This window comes from Caretta caretta, chromosome 6 (assembly GCF_965140235.1).
Source record: "Caretta caretta isolate rCarCar2 chromosome 6, rCarCar1.hap1, whole genome shotgun sequence".
Classification (NCBI taxonomy): Eukaryota; Metazoa; Chordata; order Testudines; family Cheloniidae; genus Caretta; species Caretta caretta.
This window is the reverse complement of record NC_134211.1, coordinates 19,544,018-19,566,647: the sequence shown is the minus strand read 5'-3', so window position 1 is coordinate 19,566,647 and position 22,630 is coordinate 19,544,018. Positions and strand designations below refer to the sequence as shown.

Genomic DNA, 22,630 nt, shown 5'->3' with positions numbered 1-22,630 from the left:
AAGTCTGCAGACTCAGGCGTATGGTACGTAGGCAAACCTACGCATGGAATACACAGAGGCATGGGCGGCCGGCATAATCGGCCAGGGGAGGCTCTGCCTCCCCTAGCGCAGCTGCTGCCGCAGGACGCTGGTTGCAGGTTTGGCAGGGGAAATTATTGCTTTTTATTATGTCCCATGCAGGTTCCGGGGTGGTTGAGGAGGCAGTATGTGCTATTTGGCTTTCTGGGTTCATTAGTAATCTCCCTGGATTGGGGCTGCGGTGGGAAGGCGCGGCTGCAGGGGCTCCGACCAGCCCTGGGGTCCTCCGAGCAGGTTGGTGGAGGGCGCTCATGGCTTTGGCTGGCCTGGGGCTCCTTGGCTGTGGGTGGGGACAGGGGGTCTCGGAGCTCCGGCCGCAGAGGGAGGCCAGGAGGTCTCGGCGGGGCTCTGGCGAGAGGAAAGGGGTCTCGGGACTCTGGCACTGGGGGAGAGGGGGTGGGGCTAGCCTCCCCAAAGTGTGGCTCCACCCGCCGCCCAAGCACATAGGGACCATCGCTCAATGAACAAGTGGATATAAAGGCAGCGGTGGAAAGTGGACGGGGCTAATACAAAACATATCTGATCATCTGCAAAAGCAATCTAGTTCTGTCTGCAGCCATGCCATTAACTGTGTCAAATCACAAACTCCTCAGTGGTGGCGATGGTGGTGAGACAGACTACCTCCTTGTCACCCAGGCCTGGAACATGCTAACAGTTTATTCCTTCAATTAGCCACATTTCTTAGCTCAAATAGGTGCCATAAACTCCTAATACAGGCTACAAGTGAAGCCACAGAAGCACATTACAAGACTCAAATGAGGAGCATGCAAGTAGGACCAAATTCAGAGAAAGAAATTTAAATGTAGCTAATAAAACCAGGGACACAAACAGGTTTATTTGCAAGAAGGTGGTACTGCTGGTACACTATGAAAAGCCTTGTAACTTGTTACTTTTCTGATCCATCAGCATCAAGAACATAAGAGTGGCCATACTGGGTCAGACCAGAGATCCATCTAGCTCAGTATCCTGTCTTCTGATAGTGGCCAATGCCAGTTGCCCCAGAGGGAATGAACAGAACAGGTAATCATCAAGTGATCCATCATCCCTTGTTGCCCATTCCCAGCTTCTGGCAAACAGAGGGTAGGGACACCATCCCTGCCCATCTTGGCTAATAGCCATTGATAGACCTATCCTCCATGAACTTATCTAGTTCTGTTTTGAACTCTGTTATAGTCTTGGCTTTCACAACATCCTCTGGCAGAGTTCCACAGTCTGACTGTGCGTTGTGTGAAAAAAGACTTCCTTTTGTTTGTTTTAAACCTGCTGCCTATTAATTTCATTGGGTGACCCCTAGTTCTTGTGTTATGAGAAGGAATAAATAACACTTCCTTATTTACTTTCTCCACACCAGTCATGATTTTATAGATCTCAATCATGTCATCCCTTAGTTGTCTTTTTTCCGAGCTGAAAAGTCCCAGTCTTACTAATCTCTCCTCATACGGAAGCTGTTCTATACCCCTAATCATTTTTGTTGCCCTTTTCTGAACCTTTTCAAATTCCAATATATATACTTCCAATATACTGCATGCAGTATTCAAGATGTGGGCGTACCATAGATTTACATAGGGGTAACATGATATTTTCTGTATTATCCATCCCTTTCTTAATGATTCTCAACATTCTGTTCGCTTTTTTGACTGCTGCTGCACGTTGAGTGGATGTTTTCAGAGAACTATCCACAATGACTCCAAGATCTCTTTCTTGAGTGGTAACAGCTAATTTAGACCCCCATCATTTTACATGTATAGTTTGGATTATGTTTTCCAATGTGCTTTACTTTGCATTTATCAGCATTGATCCCTCAACAATCTAAAGAATTCATTTTGCTAAAAACATTGACTAATACACAACAGCCTGCTGGGGAAATCCTGATTTATTGCTCAACACCTTAGTTTTCTCTTAGCAAAATACTCAAGAGAGGGACACAGTACAACCTGGCGACTGGGCGCCATCATCATCTCACAAATTCTACCCTTTGCTCTGATGAGGACTCATCCTAAAGCATTGAGCAGGTACCTAATCTCTCCACCTCAGTTTCTCCATATGTACAATGGGAACAATACTACTTACCTACCATGAAAGAGTGCTGTGAGGCTTAGATGGTTAATAACTAAAGCACTTTGTAGATGGAAAGTGCTTCCATACTTTATTATAGCATTCCTATTAGTGGACTATTATTGCTCGATCCTGAGCAATATCAGGCTGCAAAACAGTTTGAGATATAAACACACAAAACTGACATGCTTAATGGTCAAAATATTCACTTTTGAGATTGAAACTTTCCATATTTCATTTGGATGTTCAATTTTTATTTGGAAAGTCTGAGGATAAATTCCTTCCCTAGTCTGAGTAATGACAGAAAAAAAATTACACTTTTTCCATTGTAAAAAACCAAAAAATTCTAACCTCACTTTTTTGGGGGGGATGGGGGGGTAAGTTGATACTTTTTTTAATTGGAAACAAACTGGCTTTGGATTTGATTTAAGCAGTCATTTGAAAATTGAATACTGAACACGTGCAGTGGAAAATGTCTTCAAATATACAAGCATGCCTTCAAACGAGTGGCTCTGTGCCACCACCTAGGTATGTGTTCACTGGCTTGCTCAAAGAGCTTGTAAGTTCTGTTGGTGATGTGGGGACCTTGTAAACTCTGCAAACTAAATAGCACCATTCAGTTTGCACTCCACCTCTGAAAAAATCTAGAAAATAAAAAGCAAAACAAATACCTATGTGAATTTTAAGTCCCAATATTTTAGCTTACCTCAAAGGTTGGTTCCCAGACCTCCTCTCTCATTTTCTTACTTTTCCTCAGGGGTGGGAATTTCCTTATTTAAAAAGAGTGTAATGTATCATAGGTCCCAAAGCAGCTATGAATGTCCTCAGTGAAAGCAGAGAATGCATCTGAGATAATGAAAGAAAGATTGCCAAAATAGCAGGTAAAGCTGTGCACATGACTTTGGTTAGGAAATAACCAAGTTATGTACTAGTTTCTTTTTAAATTTTCTCATGAGTTGAGGAGGAGATAAAAAAGGACCCAATAGGACTATAGAGGCCAAACTTCCAGCTCCCAATATCAAGAGTTAAGGAATTAAAGGATTAAGCTGTAACTGACCCCAACATAAGATCAATTGAGACTTGAATAGAAAGTATGTTACTGCTTATCTGTACTGAACACTGTCCAGCAATCAATATGTAGCCTGAACTCTTCACACTTCTACAAACAACTTTCCTAGATGACCTGGAAAATTTCCAGGCTGCTAATTCAGCTGAGCTGGGATTTCAAATAATGTTGCCCACAACTCTGTTGCCCTGAAAGAATATCCAAGGCAATTTCACATAAAAGCATATAGATTAGGCAGGGCAAGAGTGTTGTTTTGTTAGCCTGCAAGTTACAACTTGCTACTATGATCCCAAAATAACTGCCGGTATTTTATATTTTAAGATAATTCCCCCTTGTATAGTTTTTATTGCTAACTACATGTACTCACCTAGGTAACAATGATTGTTTAAACAGAATCTGTGTTCCATGTACCTACCTTTTCACTTTATTTTCCCCAAAGATCAAATTGCCCGTTTCTGGTTATTTTTCATTTATGTACAGTTGGATCACTAAAAATATGTTTAACAAGAAAACCGAAGCTCCTGAGGGAATATCAACTACTTCTCTCCTTTTATCTGGTGTAGCAAGCTTAAGAAAACTGTTACTCGCCTTCTCATAACTGTTGTTCTTCAGGATGTGTTGTTCATGTCCATTCCAAAACAGGTGTGCTTGTGCCACTTCTACGACAGATGGAAGATTTTTTCCCCTAGCAGTATCTGTAGGGTTGGCCTGGAGGCCCCCTGGACTTGCATCTTCATAGTACCCAACAGAGGGCCCTTCTGACCCAACCCAACCCTCCCCAGTTCCTTCTTGCTGGGGACTCCGACAGAGGGGTAGGGAGGGAGGGAATTGGAATGGACATGAACACCACATCTCGAAGAATAGTTACGAGAAGATGAGTAACCATTTTTTCTTCAAGTGCTTGTTCATGTCAATTCCAACCAGGTGACTCAAGCCCAAGTTCAGGAGGCGGGGTCAGAGTTGTCCACCAATTGTAGTACCGCCCTACCAAAGGCCGCATCGTCTCTGGCCTGCTGGGTGATTGCGTAATGTGTGGTGAAACTGCGTATGGAGGACCATGTCACTGCCCTGCATATTTCCTGAGTAGACACCTGAGCCAGGAAAGTGGCTGAAGAGGCCTGCGCCCTGGTGGAGTGCACAGTGATCAGAGGGGCAGGCACCCCTGCCGGGTTGTAGCACTCTCAGTAGAAGGACTTGATCCACGATGAAATTCATTGGGAGGGGACTTGAAGACCTTTCATGTTGTCTGCCATGGCCACCAACCATTGAATGGACTTCTGGAACGGTTTCATTCTTTCAATGTAAAAGGCTAGTGCTCGGTGGACGTCTAATGAGGGAAGTCTTTGCCCCTCGCCGCTTGAGTGCGGCTTAGGATAGAACATGGGAAGGAAGATGTTCTGGTTGATATGAAACTGCGACACAATCTTCGGGAGGAAAGCAGGATGTGGCCTGAGCTGAACCTTGCTCTTATAGAACACCGTGTAAGGGGGCTCTGATGTTAGTGCCTTGAGCTCAGACACCCTCCTGGCTGAGGTTATTGCTACCAGAAGCGCCACCTGGTACAACAGGTAAAGCAGGGAACAAGTCACCAGTGGTTTGAAGGGCCACCCCATCAATTTGGAAAGGACCAGATTGAGATCCCAGGCCAGGACTGGCTGCCTGACTTGTGTGTATAGCCTGTCAAGACCTTTCAGGAAACGGCTGACCATAGGGTTAGCAAAGCCCGAGCAGCCCTCTGCACCTGGGTGGAAGGCAGATAGGGTAGCCAAGTGACCCCTTATTGACAACATGGACAGCTCCTGCTGCTTGAGATGGAGAAGATAGTCTCTGTGCCACTTATATTAGACTAGCGTCAGGGACGAACGGTGCTGTGCCTACCAGATTGAAAATCTCTTCCACTTGGCCAGGTAGGTAGCCCTGGGGGAAGGCTTCCTACTGCAAAGGAAGACTTGTCTAACCTGGTCTGAGCAAGAGAGCTCCATCGAGTTCAGCCATGGAGCTTCCATGCCGTGAGGTGCAGTGGCTCGAGGTTCAGGTGTTGGAGGCGGCCGTGGTCCTGAGTTAGTAAGTCCGGGAAGAGCGGCAAAGTGACTCAAGCTTCCACAGACATTTCCAAGAGTGATGTGTACTAGTGCTGGGGGGGGGGGCCAGGATGGAACTATCAATATCACCGAAGCTCATTCCCTCTGACTCTTGAGGAGTACCTTGTGAACGAGGGAATGAGCAGAAACGTGTAAAGGAGATCCTCCTCCCAGGGGGAGATGGAACGCGTCCGTGATGGAACCTGGATTGTGATTCAGTAAGGAGCAAAACTGCTGGCACTTCCTGTTGCAACGCCTGGTGAATAGGTCTATTTGGGGAAAGCCCCACTGATGAAAGATTGAGTTCGCAACGTCCGGGCAAAGGGACTCACTCGTGGCCGTGGAACGACTTGCTGAGATGGTCCACCAACTTGTTCTGTACTCCGGGGAGGTACAATGCTTGCAGATGTATCAAGTGCTCTACACAGAAGTCCCACAGCATGAGGGCTTCCTGGAACAGGGGAGAGGAGCGTGCATCCCTCTGTTTGTTGATATAAAACATCGCCGTGGTGTTGTCTGTCATAACTGATACATACCTCCCTGTTAAGTGGGCTTGGAAATTCTGGCATGCCAGGCGCACTGCTCTCAGCTCTCTGACATTTAATGTGGAGAGCGAGTTCCACCTGAGACCAGAGGCCTTGGGTTCTAAGGTCTCCCAAATGTGCTCCCTAGCCCAAAGCTGATGCATCCATCACTAGGGAGAGACACAGATGAGGGCTGGTGAAGGGGACCCTTGCACATACTACCTGTGGGTCAAGCCACCACTGGAGGATGTTGAGGACCAGGCAAGGCAGAGTCACAACCCTGTCCAAACTGTCCCAAGCCGGCTGATACACTGAGGCTAGCCACAATTGGAGAGGCCAGAGTCTGAGCCTGGCATGTTGCACCACACAGGTACAAGCAGCCATGTGTCCTAGAAGTTTCAGGCAATTCCTTGCTGTGGTGGTGGGAAACTGCCTGAGACCTCGTATGATGTTGCTGAGGGACCAAAACCTTGCTCCCGGGAGGTATGCCCTGGCTTGTGTCGAGTCCAGTACTGTCCCTATAAACTCTATCCTCTGAACCAGGGACAGCGTTGATTTCCCCTCATTCAGAAGGAGGCCCAGTTCATCAAATGTCATTCTTATGAAGTCGACTTGTGCCTCCATTTGAGATCTGGAGCAGCCCTTGATCAGCCAGTCATCAAGGTATGGGAATACCCGTACCTGCTGCCTGTGCAGGAACACAGCCATGACTGCCATGCACTTGGTGAACATTTGAGATTCCACCGACAGGCTGAACTGGAGGACTGTGAACTAGTAATGGGTGCTGTTCACCACAAACTTGAGGTATTTTCTGTGGGACGGAATTATTGCTATGTGAAAGTACGTGTCCTTCAAGTCGAGGGAGGCATACCAGTCTCCTGGATCCAATGACGGGATGATGGAGATCAAAAGAGACCATGGGGAACTTGAGCTTCTTCACCAACTTGTTGAGTTCTGGCAGGTCTAGGATGGGCCTGAGCCAAGACTAGAAACCCTTGCCCTTCTGCTCCTGAGGAACCTTTTCCACTGCTCCTAGTGAAAGGAGCAAGTGCACCTCCTGTATAAGGAGGTGCTCATGAGAGGGGTCCCTGAAGAGGGACACAGAAGGGGGATGGAAGGGCACAGAATTGGACGAAGTATACGCTCTACCGTGTGGAGCACCCAGCGATCTGAAGTGATATGGGACCGTGCACAGTAGAAAGGGGACAGTCAGGATGAAAAGGTAAGGCAGGGTAGCTCCAGTTCTTGTCCTGGTGTGCGGTCCTTGACCACACCTTCAAAAGGCCGGTTTGGGGCCTGAAACTGGCTTGCGTTGGCCATACCCTGGCCTGAGGATGGGTGCCTTTTCCTTCTGCCCCTATTCCTCCTCCGGGAACCGTCCTGTCGGTTTTGTTGGTAAAACCGTTGAGGAGGCTGTGGCCTGAAGTGCCTGTGCTGTGTAGCTGTGGTGTGTATGCCCGTGGACTTGAGGGTGGCCCTCGAGTCTTTTAAACTGTACAGTCTCCTGTCTGTCTTTTCAGAGAAAAGGGCCTGACCTTCAAAGGGTAGGTCCTGGATGGTCTGTTGGACTTCATAAGGAAGCCCAGAGACCTGGAGCCAAGAGAACTTCCTCACGGCCACCCCTGTAGCCACGGTTTGGGCGGCCGCATCAGCACCATCAAGAGCCACCTGCAAGGAGGCCCTAGAAATGAGTTTGCCTTCCTCCACCAAGGCATTAAATTCGGAGGAGGATTCTGGTGGTAATAGCTCAGCAAAATTGGCCATTAAAGGAGTACCTACTAATGACAGCCTGCTGGTTTGAAATGCGGAGCTGCAAACCACCAGTGGAGTAGACATTTCTCCTGAACAAGTCCATCTTTTTCACCTCCCAATTTTTGGGGGAGGGTCCCTGAAACCCCTGACGCTCCCTTTGGTTTGCAGCATCCACTACCAAAGAGTTGGGTGGAGGGTGAGAATAGAGATGCTCATATCCCCTTGAGGGGACGAAACAGAGTCTCTCATTTCTCTTCGCTGTAGGGGGCAAAGAGGCCAACATCTGCCGCAAAATTTGTGTGGTCTCAGTTATAGTTTTGATGAGTGGCAGCGCAATGCACAAGGGCCCAGAGGGGGCGAGGATGTTCACCATGGGATCAGCATCCTCTACCAGCTCCTCTACCTGGATCTCCAGGTTCTGGGCCACCCTGTGTAACAACTGTTGCAGAACCCTGCTATCCTACAAGACGGGGGGCTGCTGAAGTGCCTGCAATGGCCTCATCTGGGGAGGAAGATGATGAGAGCACCGGCACATGACCTTGGTCGCTGCCCTCGTCCCCAAGAGGGTCACGTTGTTTGTTGGGCTGCTGTAACCCCGGTGCCGCAGTCAGAGGGGTAGGTGCCAGCACGGAGGCCTGAGCAGTAGGGGAAGGCATCGGCGTAGTCTCTGGTGCCAGCTGCTGCACGGGTGGGAAGGATGCCGACACAACCAATGCTAACCTGGATCTCAACGCCTGGCTCTGACCCTGGGCTTGATGATAGGCCCAGGGAGTCCAAAAGGGCCACCGAGCTGGTGGTTGCCATTGAGGTGGCCACAACACCGGAAGAGGCTGCCAGTGTCACTGAGATCTAGACCAATCTAGGGGATTGGTGTGGTCCCCCCACACTGGCGGCCCCACAGAGATGGGGAGCAGTGCGACATCATTGCCGGCTTGCCCCTAGATGGGATAGGTGGCCAGGTTATTACCAGTGCCTTGTCCCTCCTTGGAGAAGGTGGTGCCGTCAGGCAAATAAGGTCCTGTGCTGCGTCAAAAGTCTCCAGAGTGAAGGGGAGTTGAATATCCCAACCATGACAGTCTGGAGAACAGTAGTGGGCCCAACTCGACTGAACCCCTTGCAGGACAGGAGTCGGTGAGCCCCTGGGAGGTGCCGGGCCCAACGTATGCTGGATGGGCTGAGGCCTCCCTGTCACTGGCTCCTTAGGCTTAGGAGGGGGAGAGCGCCCTCTCTCCTTCCTCTTTTTCTTCTGGGGCACCGAGGAGGAAGACCGATGCCTACCGGAAGTCTTATGCTTGGCGCCATGTCAGTGCCAGGAGTCCTTAGCCTCCTTCCTGGTGCCGGACGAGGCACTCGGCACGAGCTCAGCCGACCTGGGATTGGACTGCGGGTGGAGGGCTGTCTCCATGAGAAGAATTCTGAGTCTCTGCTCACGATCCTTAAGGGTCCTCAGCCAAAACCCTTTGCAAATGCAGCACTTGTCCTTTTGGTGACTCTCGCCAAGGCACTTCAAACAAGAAGCGTGCGGGTTGCTCTCTGGCATCAATTTACAGCAGTCTTGACAGGGTTTGAACCCTGGCGACCGAGGCATGCCCCAGTGTTGGGGACGAAATGGGGGAAACCCCTGCAATGGAAACTTAGAGAAACTACTAACATTGCTAATACTACTAAGAATCTAACTATATACAAATGACAGTGGGACACTGCTAGAGGCGTTTGCAGAAGCAAGAGTGAGGGAAGTTCAAACTAGCAGTCACCAGCGGTAAGAAGGAACTGAGTAGGGGTCGGGTCGGCAGGGCCCTATATTGGGCACCATGAAGGCGCAACTCCAGGGGGCGCCCAGGCCAATCCTACTGATACTGTTAGGGGACAAAGTCTTCCAGCTGTCATGCACACGGCACACGCACACCTGACTGGAATTGGAAGAAACAAGCACTCGAAGAACATTACCATGCTGTTTCCTATGTATGCTCTTGCTGACATGCAGATCAAATGTGATCAGTTTACAACTCAAAAGCTGATTTTTCTACTTGCCAGCCCTAAAAACTCCACTTGGGATCTGAACATCTGAACTGGGATCATCCTGCCTTATGTACGCTGCACACTAGTGACTCAGATTCTGCAAATAGCATTTATCTAGCAGTATTTTTTTGTGAGGCAAAGTAGAACCCAGCTCACTCTTCCATCAGTGGATTGGTTCTGCAGAATTAATGGGGGGGGGGGGTTTCGTCAGCAAGGTAAGCAGATGTCGCTCAAGCCACAAACAGGAAAGTTGAGCAAGTGGCCTCTTTACTGTTCGTGTTCTGGCTAGCACTGAAATGATGATTTATTTGTGTTAAAGGGAGATGTAGGAGTTCATAAAAATGCCTGGGATATAGCAGCTGGCACAGCCAAGTTCAGCTGCTAATTGGCAGGTGTTTAGAACATTGGAAGTCCATGACACAGTTACACTTCGACAGTAATTTCTGCTGCACAGAGATTCAGGGCATTCATTCCAGAAATACCTTCTGTACAAGCACCTGCCAAATCTGTGAAGCAGCAAGCGAGTCCTCTGGCTTCCAACAACAGGTGTTGGGGGTTAGAAGGGTGCTTTTATCACAGCTCAGTATATCCACCTATGGACATAGCAATGAGTTTCTCGCTCTGTTTTCGCTCCATCAGCTGCTTTGGGACAACCTTGCTAGTTATGTGCAACCACAGCTGTAAGCAATATATGTCTGCTTCAGCAATGTTTAGTTATTTCCCCGTGGCCCTTTATCAGTTTACACATTCTTTGCCCCCAGATTAGACTACAAGTGAACTGAAAATGGGAACTATTTATTGGGGGCTGAATCAGATTGGAGTACCATTGCGCTATACAGATATAACAGCAAAAGACATTCTGTCCCAAAAGGATATACTACCTTAGTTCAAGATAAAATGCACCAGGTGGGAGAGCAAACAAGGGATGTGGAGGAAGAAGGATGAGAAATCAAAAGAAATTTCTTTGCATATGCTAGCTGTATGAAAAAGTTGTAGAAAGAGACCATTGTGGAGTAAAGGGGTAGTTAATAGGATAATGCAGGGCTTAATTGTGGATGGCCTTAAAGGAAAGGATAAGAGTAGGCAGTGGAGAGACTCGAAGTGGATGATGTGTCAGAAAGACTGGCCAGAAGATGGGGGACACTGGCAGACCAGGTGCCAAGCTCATACAAAAGCCTCCATGTCTCAATTGGACACTGACAAATACATAGCTGGAATCAGTCTGGCTCACCTGTGTGTTAATATTGTTAAAATAGGTATTAGAATTATAAGAATGTCATTAAGTGTATAGACTTTATTGAATGCCTGTGAGTTGCTGCAGGCATTAGTTTCACTTATACCGTCTGTATACCATACTGTAAGACTGGATTGTGAGCCTCTGTAACTAAGTCACCAGATGGGACAGACATTAACTAGTGTGAAATGCTGATCTCCAACAGAAGGTGTTACATCTGGCCAACAGGAAAGGTCCATCAACAGACAGACTATTCTGGGATGTTAAAGAGGACGAAAGATGTTGTTTGTTCTGCCCTCCTCCACATGAAGATGACTCATGCAAGTGGATTCCTCCCATCAGCTGAGTTTGCAGCTCAAAGCACATGGCAGGCATGGGATAAAAGTCCCAAACAGAAGGAACTGATTATCTCTATGCCGTCTGGACTCTAAGCACAAGCAAGAGAACCCCAGCTGCTTAGCCTGGGTTAGCCGCAAAGGACATATAAAGCTTGCTGAATACAGAAGTTTCCTAACAACTTTGGAAATTTAAGATTATAACATTTGTGTATATATGTTTACTGCCTTGACTTTGTAAATAACTTATTTCCTTTTCCTACATAATAAATTGTATATAGTTTAATATACATATATATAGGGTATATATACGGTTGGCTAGAAGCGTTGTCTTTGGTGTAAGATCTAAGGTGCAACTGACCCGGAGTAAGTGGCTGTTCTTTGGGTCTGGAAGTAACCTAAAAACTTGGTATAACAGATCATCTATCACAAAAGGTACTCTCACCTGGGTGGCAAGATGGATCAGAATGCCCAAGGGGACTGTCTGTGGCTCCATGTTTAGGCTGTTAGTGCCTGAGGAATTTACACTTGATTATTGGTTGGTGAAATCTGAGGCTGGTACTCACACTCTTGAGTCACTGAAGGCAGCTTTACAAGAAGATCTTAGAAGTGTTTTAAAAGGACCTAATGAGGCTAAGGTTACACCACTTAAGGCTGGAAAGGCAGAGGTTTCAACCATCAAAATGCAAGATAAAGAACTGGATTAGTATTAGAATGGTGGATAAAGAGGAAGGGCCAAATCTGTGAAATGCAATATAGGAAGAAGTAGCAGGATTTAGATACAGCCTAACATTTAGCTCAAAATGCTGTTTGCGTGCTCCTCACTGCCAGATTTCTCCTGCACACTGTCAGATTTTTCTTGCATATGGCACATGCGCTGCCATTGACATTAGTGGGACTTCAGTGTAAAGAACAAGAACGTACAGCAGCTCCCTGCCACATGGATTGGAGAGGAACATTTTGCTCTTAGTTTCACTTCTATTCTCATTTAGTATTTACAGAATCATAGAAATTAGAAATAAGGGAGTGGTGGGAAGGATGGGACAAATACCACTGGATCATCATTTGTTCACCCTCTGGGAACCAAGACAGGACCACTCTCTACATTCTATCTTCTAGTGCTTTTGTTTAAACTAGTGTTACGATAAAATCCAGTCAATGGAGCCTCTACAGGTTTGAGTACTACAACTTCTAGATTGTTTTAGAAATCTTTCCCTTTCCCCGACCCACTGTAGGCTGTTAAAAATAGGGAAATTGGTTGCTTTCAGTAGGTTCAGAATGAAATGCAAAATGGATAGGAGAGGGTGTGATGACTGCATCTGTGTCAGATGAATTACTCAAACTCTGCTTTTCACCTCTGACAGTTCTACATCATGCAAGGCTGGTAACTTTAAAACAATTTTTTGAAGTGACTGATAATTGGGAGAGTAACTAGATTCACTCTCCTTGTGCTCACAAGAATGTTGAGTCATACTCCCTTAATCCTTTCATACATTACCCCTCTCTGAAAGCGCGGGTGGCTAATCGACTCAACTCAAGCTGTACAGGCTGGATGATGATATTTTAGAATTAAGATGGGGCCATTATGTTTCTACAGGCAACATGGACCTCTTGTTCTCTTCCTTTACTATTTCTTTTGTGAGAGAGGGTCCTGTTTTCTACCTCATTTAGCCATTACCATATTATACTCTCCTTGCACTCTTACGGTAGACTTCTATGAAAGGTCTCTGATTTTATACTGACCTTATTCACCTTTAATGGGGACAGAAATGGCTATATTCTATCCCTTCAGCGGGAAGGAAGCTGGCAACCCTCAGTGAGTCTAATCCTGGCAGGGTATCTACATTTGGATATAGACCACCATTGCGACTTAAGTCAACAGGTGACCAGCTTTGCTGTGACTACCCCTATGGTTTTTAAACTCACTTCCTATAGAGCATTCATTTCAGGTCTTTCCACCCCACTTAAAAGAAAATGCAGCAATACTGTATATTCCACACACATTTTCTGGTTTAAATGCTGTCAGGAATCTCATAACCTTTATTGTTATTAAATAATGCTCACTTGTCTGAATTTTTACTATTTATTTGTTTTCAGATTACCTGTTTGTGTTTTTTTTAAATGCATTATGTTTTAACCGTTTGTACAAAGTCCCAAACGCTTGGGCAGGTGAGGGGCGTTATAAATGAAAGTATTACCTGATATAGCACTGCCTTAATTACACTATAGTGTCTACCTCTGAATGAGACTTGATTTTGGACCAACAATTAGCACATACCAATCATTTAATTTTTTTAATTATTTTACACACAATCTGATACCATGGGCAATTTTAGTGTCATCAGTAGAAAAGCCACATTCACCAATTACAGCAAATGAAATTGATCAAATGTTTGTAATTCCTTAAGCAAACTGCAATATACAGCATTATAGAAGATATTCTAATTACATCTATTTACAAAGAACAAGTTACTGAAAGAATTTGTGTCGCATATAAGAAAACAATCGTGACTTCATAGTACTAAAAATATTAAATTAAAAATAGTGTTACAAACCCTTATCAACCAAAAATCAATAAGTAACTTCTTACAAGAACTTTGACAAATCCGGCTTTTAATTGACATCCTGGTTTATATCACAGAAACTCCTGCTAGGAAGCAAGAATAAAAATTTAATTTATTCAGACAGCATCCACCATCATGAGATACTGAAACAGGAACAGGGATTTCTAGAAACTATTTTAAAAACACCATCCAACATATAATTTGTAAACGTTTAACTGTCTAAAGTATAAATTAATCCCTGCAATTTTCTTTTGAAGAACATGCCTAATAAAGCTGGCCTCTGCCATTTAATAAGTGGAAGGTCTTACAGATCATTTATTTTTGCAGAGAAAAGAAAGAGATCCATAGCGAACAAGGCAGATCTGTATTCTTCAGCAGTCTCACACAATTGCTACCCTTCTCCGGTAAAACAATAACTGTCACTTGTAAAGCTGTTATTAGCTATAACCGAGTGATTAACACATTTGCGTGCCATGGAATAAACACAGCCATGTAAAGCAACAGTACAATGCACGAGATGCACTACTGCAATTAAAAAACAGCTAACTGAGCATAAGGCTAATAGAGGCTAAAATGCCCAGATGTGGTTTTATGGAAGTACAGAAAACAGACCTTCATACGCTTCTGGTCACCGTAGACATTAATTCACAACAAGAGCAAACAATACAAGTTGGTGAGATTCTCTCTGACTGAGGGATGTACTCTCTTTAAGGCAAGCTTACTACCAAACCGGTGTTCCTACAGGAGCTCTAGACTTGTAACGGAATAACCTCAGATTCAGAAAATCCTTCAGACCAGTAATGGAACAGTTGAACTATTATACACACACACACAGTACATATAAAAGGAACAAAGCGCAAAATCTGTTTCGACTCCAAATGCAACCATGTGTTGGGTACCTAGTGATACTCAGACCTCAGTGGTTCAGCAGTCAAATTAGTGATCAAAATTACCTAAAAGAGCCACAGACGTGTGAATTCATTGTTTCGTTTACTATAATACTATTCATATTTAAATAATATGATGGGAAATATTTAATTTTCATATATATATAAATTCTCTCAGCAAATAAGTTAATAACTTAGTGCAAGTTGACAACTTAATTGGTTAACAGCATAAAAGCATCCTGATTGGTTAATAATTAAATCATAGCGTTTTAATACGTGCTGAAAAGAGCCACAGAAGACATTAAAGAGCCACTTGCAGCTCACAAGCTGCAGTCTGAGTATCACTGTTTTAGTGTATAGCCTAGAATAGATCTTATCTGTGTTTCAGAATGAGATTAAAGCCTTTAAGGATCTAGCCATGTCTCACCAGAAAGGCACTACACACCTGGTGTGTTGCTAGCATAGTCTGGGAAAGGTTATGAACAGAGCAGCAGGAAATAAGGGTTGTGGCTGCCTGTGAGAAACATGAAAGTATTCAACTACATGGCGAGCTTCTGCTTCTCCTGAGACCACTACCTTTATAGCAAGCATCAGAAACATTTCCTCTACACAGATTTGTAAGAGACACTTTCTCTTCAGTTTTGTTATGGGCCTACCTGTTAGCATTGCTCTAATTGTAAAGGTTGTCTCGGTATTTTTATTAGAAAACCTGGATGAGATGTTCAAACGCCAACGAGGGGATTTAGCCACAGAATTCTCAGGGTAGGTCTACACAAGCAGATGACATCAGCGAGGCTTTACCGATGCAGCTGTGCCTCTGTAACACGTCTGGTGAAGAAGCTGTATGCCGATAGGAGGACGCTCTCCCATCAGCACAATTACTCCACCGCCGTGAGAGGCAGAAGCTATGTTGGTGGAAGAGCATCTCCCACCAAAATAGTGCCGGTATAGACAGTGCTTAGGTCTGTAACTTGCGTCGCTCGAAGAGGGTCTTTTTCACATCCCTGAGCAATGTAAATTAGATGGATTTAAGCGGCGGTGTAGACCTGCCCTTATTGTGGTTAAATCCCCTAGGTAAATGTGAAAGTCTCAACCCCTACTTTTAAGACATTTCCACATCCTGGACACTAAAGTTTTGGTTGTAGCTGAAACTTCAACATCCCCCATGGTACCAGGACTTTTGGGTCACATGCCCCAGCAGCTCCCCAACCCCATCCATCACAACTGGACATGAAGCTATAATATTGAGTGTGTGGGTGCTTCAGCCACATAAATCATCCACACCACAACAGCATGCCACACCTGAGAAACCTGTTTTAACCAAATTCTGGCCATTGTTAAGTTACAGGGGAGCAAAAAAAGGAAAATTCTGGTTTCAAATACTCTCTTAAGGATGGTTATCACTTTAGGGAAGTCAGTAGCATCTAGAGGGATGAACTCCTAAGAAACAGAAGATCCTGTTTTCATGGAAATGTGGCTGACCACCACCATCATCACACAAATGCAAGGAGAAAGACAAGTAAGAATTTCAAAAAGCACTTATGGGGCTAAGGAGCACAAGTCCAACTGACTTTTCTTGACACTTGTGCTCCTAAGTTCTCTCAGGCACTTTTGAAACTCTCACCCACAGACTATGAAAAATACCTTTATAGACCCACACACCCAATCTACATCTATATGTGGCTCATAAAAGCACCTGTTCCAATAATGTTACTAACAATGTAAGTTAAGTGGTGTAGGGAATTAGTGGTTTCTGGAGATGAGTTTAAATCCTGTCTAGGGTTACAGGCAAAAGTTAGCATAGTGGTCTCATTTAGTATCCATTTATACACATCACAAGGCAACACAGCTAGCATACCTAGCAGTGTTTTACAAGGCCCAAAACCAGAACAGCAAGGAAAAGACTAAGATGTTCAGATATCTGAGAAGAATCATGCACTATGAGTGATTTCAGCTAATTCATTTAGTTCTTTCAGAAGCACCAGTTTCACACTTGATTTTAAAATTTAGAAAAAAGGTGGCACAGAAATGCAATACAAACTTAAGCCAAGTTGGCCTTACCTGAGCTGGATATTAGGTTCTGTGCTACATCAGTTCAGGCTAAGTTGCCCTCTCCCCATCGGGCCCATCTGGTAGAAAATATTTCCAGTTCCAAAATGTTCACCTTCATGACCCTTAGAATTTTCTGTCCTAAGCGGAAACCTCCAGACTATCCAAGCTCTGCTCGCTTTCACTATCACTCTGACACTCTCAAATCAATGCAGCGTCATCTGTCTCCGGTGTGCCCCCACACAAGCGGTCACTGCAGCAGGGAAATGCAACGTCAGAAGCTGTCACTATACAGACTCTCTTCCCTCTACCAGGCTCACTGCAAAGAAAACAAGAAGAGGTCCATCAGCTTTCTATTTCTTGCACCATGCATATATTTTTGTCACAAAATCAGTATCGGTTTGCGAACAAAAAAAAGTGTTAAAATTCTGTTTATGTGAACACCCAAGTAAATACACTCAGGGCTTGGCTGTACCATGGGGGTTACAATGGATGTAACCCTGTAGTGCAACTGCTATGGGGAAGTTACTACAGCAACAGAAGGAGTTCTTCTATCCTGGTAGTAACCCCACCTCCCAGAGGTATGTCTGCATTCCAATTAAACACCCACAGCTAGCCCATGTCAGCTGACTCAGGCTCATGGAGCTGTAAAATTGCAGTGCACACACTTGGGCGGGAGCCCAAGCTCTGGGATCCTCCCCGCCTTGCGGTGTCCGAGAGCTCAGGCTCCAGCCTGAGCCCGAACGTCCACATTGCAATTGTATAGCCCAGCAGCCCGAGTCAGCTGACATGGGTCAGCTAAAGATGTTTTATTGCAGTGCAGAAATAGCGATTGTAGCTAGGTTAACAAAAAACGCTGCTGTTGACCCAGCTACATCTACACTGGAAGGTAGAAGCTGTGGCATCATAGCTATGTCTCCCAGGCCTCATGATCACTATACCGTGACCACTTTGTACAACATTTCAAGGGTGTAAACCACCAAAGAGGAAAGGAAGCACTTAGGGTGGTACAAGGGACCATAAAAACAGTGGTGCTGAAACTGAGCAAATGAGGATTAAGGCTGAGTTGTCATGAACATTTCCTAAGCCGCACAGTCTGAGACACTGTGGAGTAGTCTCCCAAAGGAAACTTAGGGAGCTACATGGCTCAGGTTATTGAAGAGCGTGGGCTGGACTAAGCAATGGCAAAAATACCAAAGGGAGAATCCTGAACTGGCCAAGGGGGATGGGTTACATGCCTCACTAGGTCTTCTCCATTTCCAGTGTTTGCTTCTTTGTGGATGCACAGGACCTAGATATGTTTGTGCATCCAAACAGCTGTTAAAGCCAGTGGGCAGTGATGCAGTCGCTCAGCCAGAAATTTCACAAAGCAGCGGGCACACAATTGACCATACGTTTAGATCTTAATGGCAACACACACAACCAAATTATTTAAAACAGTTATGACCTCATTTTGCTCAGTTTGGTTTCATTTTATTCATAACATATTCTGTGGTCATTTTTGAAAACTGAGCGGCTCAAATTTTGCTATTCTCCCTTCCAGTTTGAGATTCCAGTCATGTCCTGATTTCAGTGCTGCTGCATAGAAAAAATGCCCAGCACTGCTTTATATTAATGGAGAGATCTCGCCTTGTTGAATTGCATTTTGTTTAGGATTAGGATGGAATTTTGTGATCTGACCAGACATTCTGGGTGAAGTAAAATGCAGTCAATGGGCCTACAGCCACATGATGTCATTTGTCTGTAATTTATTTATGCAGAGAAGCTCAGTTCAAACACACCTCATTTTCAGTGGGGTCCTGTGTTTTACCCCATTTTCTAGCTTGGTTGACAGATTTATGAGGGCAAGTGGATTTACCTGGAGGTCTCAAAGCGAGTTAACCCATGGAGACGGTAGGCAGACATATACTATACAACGTCACCCTCAGTTTTCCTGCAGGAAAACACAAGACCCTCCAAAGCCCTTTGCTGCTCTAATTCGTTATCCCACACTGTTAACGAGTGAACAGTGCTAATGGAAAAACCAAACTGATTTCCCAACACTAGCAGCTGCTACCAGTTATATTTTAGATGGAATAATCTTGGCCATTTGCTGACAGCTAAACACAATGAAGCCCAATGGTACACAGGGATTATCTGTCATCCAAACGTTACAGAAAATTGTTGTTAGTCCTTCATCCTGCAATATTCTCTCAAGACATCAAAAAAAGTTATGAAAGCTGTTAGATTGCAACCTGTGGTATGCACAGCACACAGAACTTTAAAGGCTGATTAGAATTTTCCAGCTGAGAATCTCTAAACTATTTTCCAATCACTAACTAGGCTTTGAAAGTGGTTTTCAAATAAATAAATAAATAAATACAGAGAGAGAGAGAGAGAGACAGACAGACATTGAATTAAACCATGTATTCCTGCCCAGTAGAATGCAGTACCTTCACTTGACTTGGATTTTGTAAAATGGCTACCGCAGCAAATTGTTTATCAGGGCAGCTCAAGACATTTCTTCCATTAGGGAAAAAAAAATACTCTCAGCATTGGCAGCAAAAGCAGCAGTAGCAGGGGGCTTGGAAAGGGGAATAATCTGAATAATTCCGAGAAAATTTACAGGTTTGTAGTTCTTACCTCAAATAATTCAGAAAAAGTTGTTTTTGCAGGCATAAAACTGCCCATTTGTCACAGAGTGTGACGTTTCTACATGAAATTGACAAGCCACCTCAAGGGGAAAATTTATGATTCCGGCCAGGAGGGGATGTAAAGTCCACTTTCAGTATGAAAAGGCTGAATTAACGGGTTGACTCCACTTCTGAGCTCATTCACAAATATTTGTGAACACACTTCAAAGCATTTAAAACCCCAACATTCACAAGTCCCTTTGTGATACTTCCCTTTCATGTCTCTCCAACCATGCTACAGCCCAAGATGTAATGACCAAAAAACAAACAAATAATCTAGAACAGTTTATACATTCCTCCTCTGAGTTGGTTGCATTTATTTGTGAGTAGTCCTTTGTATGGTGAGTGTAGACAAGTATAAAAAACATAGTCAACACAGAAAGCACTTTGGAAAATTTTAATCACACTAATAATCTTTTTCTGTAAGATGGCAATCATAATGGTAGGTGAGAACCTACAACCAATAAGCTACCAGGCAACAAATTTCAAATCTGCCTCCCCCTCAAACATCTCCTATGCTTATAATTCACTCCCATTTTCCATTGCAGTGGGGAAGGAGGAGGACGACGACGAACTTTAGAATGTGAACTGAAGATCATCAGATTCAGGCCATCTCAGAACAAGGATTGCAGGAGAGGGAAGAAAGAAAAATACAATTAAAAAATGGCGAGGTTCATGCAGAGAACACCTAGTAGCAGCATCCTCTTGTTTATATCATCGAGGCTCCAGCTTGAGTGCCTCTGCTGATCTTAACTGTGGTAGTATGGCATGGGGAAAGAGATGGCTTTAAATCAGGGGTGGCCAACCTGTGGCTTCAGAGCCGCATGCGGCTCTTCAGAAGTTAATATGCAGTTCCTTGTATAGGCACCGACTTTGGGGCTGGAGCTCCTGGCGCCAACTTTCCAATGTGCCAGGGGGTGCTCACTGCTCAACCCCTGGTTCTGCCACAAGCCCTGCCCCCACTCCACCCCTTCCCGCCCCCTCCCCTGAGCCTGCCGTGCCCTCACTCCTCCCTCCCCTCTACCCCACAGAGCCTCCTGCATGCCACAAAACAGCTGATCAGGAGGTGCAGGGAGTTGCTGATCAGCGGGGCTGCTAGTGGGCAGGAGGCGCTGGGAGCGACAGGAGCTGATGGGGGGCTGCTGATGTATTACTGTGGTTCTTAGGCAATGTACATGAGGAAATTCTAGCTTCTTTTCAGGCTCAGATTGGCCACCCCTGCTTTAAATGAAAGCTAGACTCTTCAAGTAGAACTGCTAGGTTCTTGCTGAGAGAATCCTACAACAATTCTTCCGCAGCTTCTGTTTTTAGACCTCGTAGAGAACAAACAAATACCCAAAAAACTTTGTTGGGTTTTTTTTGCCCAGAACTTGTCCTTCAGTTGATGAGAGTTTTAGATATGGATTTTTTGTAGCCTCATTATATAAAATGATTTCTACTTGACCCCACTAAAACATAATAATCAGACTGGAAAAAGCAGAAGATTACAAGTTTTTGGGAAACACTCAAGAGACTTTTTCTTCCTCTAATGTCTGCCAAAAAAAAAATAAAAGACAGTGAAACCGAAAAGAATTCCCCTCTCCCCACGCACACCCTTTTTTGGAATGAAAAATGCATATTGTACTGGGAAGGAACTGTATAAATATGACCTTTAGAAGTCAGATTCTTCTTGCTTAAGACAGGATGAGAAATAAATCAAAATTTCTGTAATTGCAAACTTAAGCCAGCTGTAATATTATCCATTCTTCATTAGGTACTAGACCATGTGCCCGAGGAATGCAAACACGTCAGACAAATACAAAGTGAGACTGGCGATTTATTTACTAGAACATCCACCAAGCATTTTAAGCGTTCGTTATATAAACGAGCAACGTGAATTAGACATAGCTGCTTCACATCTTCAGTGCCAACTGCAAATTTGTAAGCATCAAGTCATAACCTACACTGGCCTTTTGTCTGCCAGCTCACACACACCCAACTATTTAATCTCATCTAACACAGGGGAATAATGAGAGGCAAGTAAATTGGCAGAGAGTCTTCCAAAACCACACACACTTCCCAGAATGCATTCCTCCCCTAGATCTACTTCTCCACTCTCGTGAGTCCACACCAAATGGGTCATATTACTTCCCCCAAAATCCCAACTCATGTCATTTGCATGTGACTGCACAGAGCAGCATCTAGTAACATAGAAACTTTCACTGTAATAGTTCCTTTTCCTACACAGTCTACCTGTTTTTTCCTTCCATAACTGAACACACAATTAGATGTGCCTGGCTTCAGCCACTTACAGGCTGCTCAACCACAATGAATCACTAAGTGATGTGACAGCCATGAACTGGCTAACACCTATGATTAAAATTGGGCCCTCCAGAACTAAATGTGTGAATCTACACAGCTTGCACTAAAGAGCCAGGCTCTCTGGTTGAGCGCTGTAACAGACTCTCATCCTGTGTGGATCAGGCTACTGAGGGGGACATTTACACACTGAAGAGGGTGGTACTGGCATTCCCAAGATACCCAACTCCTGACATCTCAGATACACTGGTCTCTTGTGGTTAAGTAGGGGACTATCATACAGCTGCTGGGAAGAACAGCCCAACAGAAAAAAAAATGCATACGTACCCAAAACATGCCATCTCCTATACTCAAGGGAGGACTTTCACTACAGAAAGCAAAAATAAATTAATGTCGCCAGAATCTTGAGCCCCTTTTACGACTAGTGGGTCTGTTTACCTTTAGAAAGGAGGCCATTAAGAGGGACATGATGCAAGTATATAAAATACTTAGTGGTACAGAGGAAGTAGATTGGGGGCATCAGTTTCCCTGGTCTCAGAATACAAGAAACTGGCTTACAGTCAATGGGAAATTCAAAAACTGGTAAGAGGAAATAGTTTAATCACACCTAGTGTGAAAAAGTGTCAAACGTGTTGGCATGGGACATTATGGAGGCCAAGAATTTAGCAAGGTTCAAAAAGGGATTAGATTTTTAGATGGATATCAAGAATTTAGAGTTATAATAATTCATGACAATAGAAGTTTTGGGAGGGCTATTAAACTTTGTGTTTCAGAGTTTAAGCCACTCTGCTTAACAGAGATCAGAAAGAGATCAATGAGGGGTGCAGATCAGTCCACAGGTACTTACTGCTGGGTTTACACACCATCTTATGCGGCATGTGGTTTTGCCCACAGTCAGCAACAGGGCACTGGACTACATGGACCACTGCTCTGATCCAGTCTGGCAATTATATTCCTATGAAAATATATATATTTTAAATTAGCTTTTCCCCTAAAAGCCATCCTCATTCTTCAAA

General features: G+C 44.6%; 1 protein-coding gene across 1 annotated transcript in view; it reads right to left on the bottom strand.

Moving 5' to 3' along the window:
- Positions 1 to 22,630, bottom strand: part of LOC125637691 (uncharacterized) — a 176,543-nt gene that overhangs the window by 62,994 nt on the left and 90,919 nt on the right. Inside the window, exon 2 of the mRNA XM_048852538.2 lies at positions 16,657 to 16,963. The gene's annotated coding sequence lies outside the window, so the exon portion shown is untranslated. The remainder of the gene's footprint in view (positions 1 to 16,656; positions 16,964 to 22,630) is intronic.